Raw genomic sequence first — 8,470 nt, forward strand, 5'->3', positions numbered from 1 at the left:
CATGTGACTATGTGTTGTAGGAGGTTCTGTTCTCCGTTTAAGAGCTTAAACTGCAGTCTTGATTAATTTTGATATCCTGGTTACAATACTTTCTGTGTTTCTACAAACAGACAAATTTGTAAGTTGTAAATGACATACCTAAATGCAATTTTAAATGGAAGTTCTTTACTGAAGTCCAGGAGGGTTAACAACAAACTAATGCACTCGGCTGTTTTAAATCACAATTGTTACCAATTGTTACCAATTTAAACTAAGTCGCTTGCAAACACCTCTTCTCACAGTTATCCCACCTCCACCCCATCTCCACCTTTGCAGCTGCCCCTTGGTTAACTCCTCTCTCTATGGCTCTCAATGGCCAGAAGACTACCTCTTAACCAAGCAGGTGAAGCCACAACTTAAAATGAATATACAAATGTATACTTAATTAACATTTACAAAGCATCTGATTATTGGATGTCATTATACTGAGACCCAACCCCCAGTGTCCCGCTGCACTGCAGCCACCATGTGTGATCTGCTCACACTCTGAGCCTCTGCCAGGGCTCTGTTCACAACTCGCTCCCCAGTTTACTTGTGTCTCCCCACCTGTAGTGTGATGTTTGCCTAGCAATCCCTTCCCCTGACAAAGGTGTGCCTCTCTCTGTAACACTATCTGAATGACTACAATGATTCTAAAAAAGCAGAAAATGAAATAAATTATCAAGTTATACTACTAGAAATATCAACACTACATCTGTTAATAATAGTACATTTGCTAATAAGAATAATCACAGCCATCGTAACTTACATTGTCAATGCAAATATTATTTCTCATCTTAGTAACAGGTGTACTGTTACTAAGTACACAATGCCTTAACCATATGTGTGTTGTAGGCCACTAGGACCTCTTCCATCCTTGTCAAGGGGACTGCTAACCTTCTGTCCTTTCATACAACACAATTGTATGTGACATTCTAATGAACGTGTGCAGACTGCAGGCAGCGACAAATAATTAAAGAAAACAATAAGGCAAGAATGGAAAATCATCCAGCTGCTGGATCAGGGGGGCTGTGAAAATTGTAACTTCTGTTATCTGGCTTTAAAGAGAAATCAGCCAGAGGAAAATGAAAGAAAAAGAGAGAGAAACGCTGAAATAAAGTTTCCTGAGGAAACCCTCATCCGTTTGCCTTCAATATGGAAGTCATATAAATACCTAATGCTGCCTAATCATCATTTGTCTTATGCATTGCTTGAAGCTATACTGTATATCAATCCACCAATCCCTTAGATTTATATAATCAAAAGAATAAAAATGTTACAAGACATGATCATTTGCTGCTTCAATCCTGACCAGGACAAGATGACTGAAATTACTTTGAAGGAATAATGTTCACCCAGCTCCTTTTCTTAGTGTTAGAGTTTAAGGCAATCTCAGACTTTTCAATGTTAAAAACACATCCACGCCCTCCCAAATTCACTTTACCATTAAACAAGTCTCTCTGCTCTGTGATGTCAGATGTTTTTCTAAAATGCTAAAAGCTGGAAAATAAAGTAAATTTACAAATTGGAAGACAAGATGTTTCACGTGTTTGATCAGAAATCAATCAACAATTTAAGAAACTTGTTTATTCCTCATGAGGGTTGTTATAACCTTGAACCTGGCAGCGTAAGGAAATGAGCAGCCAGCAACAGCTCACCTAAACACAGTGATAATAAAACATCCTCCTGAGCCATAATGTCTTCAGTTTTTCTTATTTTGTTAGCTCACTAATTCTGGCTCCTGATCCTGATCGTTGGGCATCCAGGCGAAAGGCTTTTTTCAGTCAGTTCCTCCCATTGAAGTGATTTAAAACAATGTCCACAGCTCTGGGATCCAGCTGGTCAAGACTGAGACTGACACTGACTGTCTCTTCCTCAGCTGGAGCCAGTAGGTCTCCACAGCCTGCAGAACATTAACTCACCCTCTGGCACTCGTCTCCCTACCATCACAGAGAGTAAAGTTAATAAGACCTGCCATTATTCTAAGTAAATTAGACAATAATATTGTCTTATTCACTTTGTTACACCAATCCGCAGGTAAATGTCCCTTTCTGGTTCTGGAGGTGGAGGAATGCTGGCTGCCACTTCTCTCACCATTTTCAGTTTTCTCATTTTATTTACCTATATATGATTATTGTCTTCACTTTTTTACCACTAAATGTTTACATTCACTGCTATATTTTACTATATTCATTTATCGGTCCTTTTCTGAAAACGAACCACCACCATGATTCTCACAACTGCTGACTGCCTACATACTGCGCTGTTGGATCGAGGTGCTCTTCAAAACTACCTGCAATCCCCTGATCCAGGATTTTTCCTGTTTTTTCTCTTGTGTTAATGAATTCCACCTTAATGCATTGTAATTATTATTATTGCATCTCAAATGGAATTATTTCCTTGCATAATCTTCCTTCGAGCATTGCCAGGATATTGGGATTTTGCAACCCATGCAATACATGGACAGCAGCTCCAGAATTTTTCCAAAGTTATTCTAGCAGTGTTATGGTGAGTGTTTTTCAATGTCAAGCTGTTAGAACATCCTGCACTGACTCTGAATGTCACGGTGGGGCTGACTGCAGAGGATTGGGATCCAATGGGGTGCTCTAGCAAGGATAAGCGCTAGACGAAGGCGTAGTCAGAGTAATAGCTAAGTCCAAAATCCAGGTAGGCGTGTAGAAGCGTCGGTGTTGAATCAGAAGGCGTAGGCGTAATCAAGGACACAGGCAGGGGTCAGAATCCGGGAAGGCGTTGAAGAGGCGTTGGCGTTGAATCAGAAGGCGAAGGCGTAATCGAGGAAACAGGCAGGGGTCAGGATCCAAGAAAGCGTTGTAGAGGTGTAGGTATGAAATCGGGAGGCAGAGGCGTAGTCGAAGAACACCAGGGTCAAGGTCCAGGAGAGAAACAGTTGAATAGCAAAGGAGTTGGTCGAAACAAAGCTCAGGGAGAGAATATCAATCGTGAGCACTGACAGGGGGTCTGGTGAGGGTTTAAATAGAGGACTGATTGATGCGTGCACGTTTGGTACGGGAAGAACTTGTGGGAATGCGGGAGCGCTTGCCTGCGTGAGAGTGATTCGTAACAGTACCCCCCCCTTCAGGGACGGCTCCGGACGCCGTAGATAGAGGAGGAGCACGGGAGTGAAGAAAGTCCAAGATAAGGGTCGTCCAGGATGTCCCGTGCAGAGACCCAGGTTCTCTCCTCAGGACCATAGCCGAGCCAGTCAACCAGAAATTGTCTTGAACCCCTATTTGAGGATCTTATTGACTGTATAGATGGTGGATCCAGCGATGGAACGAGGTGGAGGCGGATGAGGTTGTGGCCTGGAGAGGGGTGACCTGTGGTAAGGCTTGAGAAGAGAGACATGAAAGGTGTGGTGAATGCGAAGGGTGGGGGGGAGAGCCAAGCGGTAAGTGACTGTGTGATCTGGGAAATGACCGGGAAGGGACCAATAAATCGAGGGCCCAACTTGCGAGAGGGTTGATGGAGAGAGATGTTGTGGTGGAGAGCCAGACAAATTGCCTTCTGCGAAGTCTAGGAAAAGGCCTTCTGTGCCGATCCACGAAAGTCTTATAATGGTGTGAGGTTTTTAGGAGGGTGCGCCGGGCCATCTTCCAGAGTTTCCTTAAGGCAGAGATATATAATTGAATAGAAGGGAGGTCCGAGTCAGAAGCCGGTTTCCGGAGGAGCGAAGGTTGATAACCCAGGGAGCATAGAAAGGGAGACATGCCAGTAGCTGAAGAGTATAAGGCATTGTGAGCGTACTCAGCCCACAGGCGTAAGGAGGTCCAGTCGTCCTGAGTGGCCGAGACGTAAGCCCGCAGGTAAGTAAGGAGGTCCTGGTTAAGCCTTTCGGTCTGGCCGTTGGATTCCGGATGATAGCCAGAGGTGAGAGAAACGTTGGTGCCAAAAGCACGGCAGAAGGCCTTCCAGAAGCATGAGATAAACTGCGGACCACGATCAGACACGATGTCCTCTGGGATCCCGTGGAGACGAAAAACCTGCTGTACAAACAGATTGGCCATTTGTTGAGTGGAGGGCAGGGAGGAGCAGGGAATGAAATGAGCTGCCTTGGAGAACCTGTCAACGACGACCATAATCACCGTGTTGCCTTGACTCCTGGGAAGGTCCGTGAGGAAGTCCACAGCAATATGAGACCATGGCCGTGCGGGTACAGGGAGAGGTTGGAGAAAACCAGCCTTCCGGTGAGGGGGTGTCTTAATCCGAGCGCAGGTGGGACAGGCTCTCACATAATCTGAAACGTCAGCCCATAAGGAGGGCCACCAGAAGTCCTCAGAAACAAGTTCCAAAGTCCGGGGGACGCCAGTCATGAGCCCACTGGAGAACCTCGGAGCAGACCTGATCAGTCACAAACAGCTTATCTGAAGGGCATGAGGGAGGTACGGGCAGGTCCTTGAGGGTGTTTCGGACGAGGTGCTCGATGTTGGGGTGGATTGCCGCAATGATCTGATGAGGGGGTATGATGGGTTCGGGAGGGAGTTCGAGCTCCGGTGGATCAAACAGACGGGAGAAGGCATCCGCCTTGATATTCTTAGAGCCGGGGGTGTATGTGATGAAAAAGGCAAAACGGGCAAAAAACAGGGACCATCTGGCCTGGCGAGAATTGAGGCACCGAGCTGACTGGAGATAGGAGAGGTTCTTATGGTCGGTGAGAATGGTGAATGGATGTTGAGCTCCCTCCAGCCAGTGCCTCCATTCTTCCAGAGCGAGCTTGATGGCCAAGAGCTCTCTGTCTCCCACAGCGTAGTTAACCTCAGCCGGGGAGAGGCGCCTGGAGAAGAAGGCACAGGGGTGGAGAGTAGTGCTATCCCCGGGTCGCTTGCCACAGGACTGCTCCAACGCCATGGGCAGAGGCATCGACCTCCAGGATGAAGGGCAGCGAGGGATTAGGATGATGAAGGAGGGGAGCTGAGGTAAAGAGGTGTTTCAGGTGTAGGAAGGCACGATCAGCCTCATCGGTCCATTTGCCCAGAGTCGGACCCTTACGACTGAGGGCAGAGATGGGAGCGGCAACGGAGCTGAAATCACGAATGAAACGACGATAGAAGTTAGAGAATCCAAGGAACCTGCTTCAAGTTCCGGGGGGTTGGCCAGTCCCTAATGGCCGCCGTCTTGGAGGGGTCCATCTCGATGCCCAGAGGAGAAATGACATAACCTAGAAATTGAACAGTGGAAACATGGAAAGAACATTTTTCCAGTTTGGCATAGAGGCAGTTCTTAATAAGGCGGGTTAAGACCTCCCTGACGTGAATAACATGCTCCTGAAGGCTACTGGAAAAAATTAATATATCATCCAGATAGGCGAGCGCGTACTGTTGAATGATGTCCCTGAAGATGTCGTTCATAAAATTCTGAAAGACGGCCGGAGCGTTGGCAAGACCAAAAGGCATGACTCGATATTCATAATGGCCGTGAGTGGTGATAAAAGCCGTCTTCCATTCGTCCCCCTCTTGAATACGGATAAGGTTGTAAGCGCCCCGCTGGTAGAGTTTGGAAAAAATCTTTGCACCTCGAAGAGACTCCAGAGCAGCAGGAAAGAGAGGCAGAGGATAGCGGTTCTTAATAGTAATGTCGATCAGACCGCGGTAATCAACACACAGCCGTAAAGAACCATCCTTCTTAGTAATAAAAAAGAAACTGGCGCAAGCAGGAGATGAGGACAGACGGATGAAGCCAGACTGCAGGGCGTCCTGAATGTAGGTATCCAGTGCCTTGGTTTCCTGCACGGAGAGGGGGTAAACGCCTTCTAGGTGGTAAGGCTCCGGGGACCAGATTGATAGTGCAATCGTAAGGGCAATGAGGAGGAAGAGAAAGAGCTCTTCGTTTGCTAAAAGCAACGTGAAGGTCGGCGTAATCGGGGGGAATAAGAGGGGAGGTGACGTGAGAGATCTGAAGAACAGGAGGTTTCGTGGTGAGCTGACAGCAGTGAGTTAAGCAGTGATCATTCCAGGCAGTGAGTTCCTTGTCAGACCAGGAAATGCAGGGATTGTGTAACTGTAGCCAGGGGAAACCGAGAATAAGTGGGAGTGAAGGAGAAGCTGAGTACGTTCCAGGTGGGTGGCACCAATACGCAGGGAGAGGGGAATGGTCTGCCACTCCACTAATCCTGGAGAGAGGGCGGAGCCATCGATGGACTGGATGCAGATGGGAGGGGAGATGGGCAGTAAGGGAATCTTCAATGAGGTAGCGAGTCTGGAATGTAAGAAGTTTCCCGCTGCACCTGAGTCAATGAAAGCAAACAGGGATTCGTGAGAGTCACCCCAGGAGAGCGCAGCAGGGAGGGAGAGTCCAGAGGCAGAAGGGTTGAGAGAAAGGATACTGACCTTTGGAGGCAGACGGACGGAACGAAGGGGTCGCACCGGACAGGAGGCTCGGAGGTGGTCGGAAGCACCACAATAGAGGCATCGCCCCTCTGACAGTTTGCGGTTGTGTTCCTCCGGAGTAAGACTAGATGAGGAGGGCGTGGGAGGTGCAGCAAGAGTGGAACCGGGAGCGGTGCGGCTGGCAGCAGAACGGAGCATGAGACATTCATTCCTACGTTGCTGTAGGCAGACATCGATCTCGGTGGCCAAGGAAACAAAACTCTCCAGGGTCGGCGTATGGTAAGGGAATTGGGCCAGGCGATCCTTAAGTTCCTCGGAGAGACCAGCACGGAACTGATGGATGAGGGCTTCTTGATTCCAAGCGAGCTTAGAGGCCAGGACCTGAAAGTCCGTCACATATTCCTGGAGGGGGCGGGTACCCTGCGACAATGCCGACAGACGTGAGGCGGCGAAGTAGGAAGATTGAACCTGTCCGAAGGTGGCTGTCAGCGCTGCCTGGAACTGCGCTATGTCCGAGGTCTCAGGGGCATTCCTGGTGAGAAGACCTGCAGCCCACTCCATCGCTCGGCCAGAGAGGTAAGCGACCATAAATGCAATACGTTCGCGGTCAGTCGGAAAACAATCCGGACGAAGGTTAAAAGCCATCCAGCATTGTGTCAGATAAGCCTAACACATTTTCGGGGTGTCATCAAATCGGTCCGGTGTGGGAGGAGGCAGGGGACAAGAGGAGGCAAGAGAAACTGGAGGCAGAGTGGGATTAACCGGAGGGTAGGAAACGAGAGGCTGAGGAGGGGAACTGGAGACCAGGTTAGCGAGGTGTTGGATGCTGGCATTGAGCTGGTCAAGTGCCTGGGAGTGCTGGGACAGGAGCGCCATGGGATTAAACGAGCCCGCGGGATCCATATTTAGGCTCACAATTCTGTCATGGTGGGGCTGACTTCAGAGGATTGGGATCCAATGTGGTGCTCTAGGAAGGATAAGCGCTAGACGAAAGTGTAGTCAGAGTAATAGCTAAGTCCAAAATCCAGGTAGGCGTGTAGAAGCGTCGGTGTTGAATCAGAAGGCGAAGGCGCAATCGAGGAAACAGGCAGGGGTCAGGATCCAAGAAAGCGTTGTAGAGGCGAAGGTACGAAATCGGGAGGCAGAGGCGTAGTTGAAGAACACCAGGGTCAAGGTCCAGGAGAGAAACAGCAATAGCAATAGAATAGCAAATAATCTAATAGCAAAGGAGTTGGTCGAAACAAAGCTCAGGGAGAGAATCTCAATTGTGAGCACTGACAGGGGGTCTGGTGAGGGTTTAAATAGAGGACTGATTGATGCTTGCACGTTTGGTACGGGAAGAGCTCGTGGGAATGCAGGATCGCTTGCCTGCGTGAGAGTGATTCGTGACACTGAACTGACCAGTCTACTCTGCTTTCTGCAGCTGGGGCACAGTCTGCTTTCCAGCACACCCTTTGACTCACTGAGACCGGCAAAATCTGCATTATTTTACACCTGATCCATATACTGTACAATTGGGCAGTCTTACTTTAATCAAAGATAATAATCTTTGTAATAATTATCTTTGATAATAATTTCTTGTCCTGGTCTAAAACCTGGCACAGACATAATGTCGGTCTCTTGTTTAACAAGATTGTCTCTCCAGGTCATGGTTTGTTTGAATGATCTTGTCCTTCTGGCTGTGTGAGTCCTGTCACTGTATCTCTGCCTTCTTCATTTACTATGTCTGTTGCAGTTTGGAGACTCCCCAAGCATACTGATTTTTAGGTGAGTTTGAGGATTTGCTTTCTCTTTTATGTTTCAGATTTAATAAGAGCTTCCAAGTGTTTTTAATATGCGTCTTGATACCTGTTTAAAAGACACACTGCCAGTCAAGCATTATCAGTACAGCCTATAGACACATCCTATGAATGCAGTTTAGACTGTACTAATACGTACTGATGTGGACTGAGCTTAATACAATTCCATAGTCTGGGAGTTCCCAAAACGCAGGATTTCTCAACCGGCTGAGCAATTAAAGTAACACCATCAGAGAAGGGATAAAGTATTAAGACACACTGGTTCAATTGCAACGAACTGAAAGTAGCGAACTAACAGGAGTTCAAGCT

General features: G+C 47.8%; 1 non-coding gene across 1 annotated transcript; it reads right to left on the bottom strand.

Annotated features, from left to right (window-relative positions):
- Positions 1-817: 817 nt before the first annotated feature.
- Positions 818-937, bottom strand: LOC148832834 (U6atac minor spliceosomal RNA). Its single transcript, XR_016091289.1, has one exon. It is a non-coding gene; the product is annotated as a U6atac minor spliceosomal RNA (small nuclear RNA).
- Between the last annotated feature and the right edge of the window lie 7,533 nt (positions 938-8,470).

This window comes from Atractosteus spatula, chromosome 6 (assembly GCF_055471065.1).
Source record: "Atractosteus spatula isolate fAtrSpa1 chromosome 6, fAtrSpa1.hap1, whole genome shotgun sequence".
Lineage (NCBI taxonomy): Eukaryota > Metazoa > Chordata > Actinopteri > Semionotiformes > Lepisosteidae > Atractosteus > Atractosteus spatula.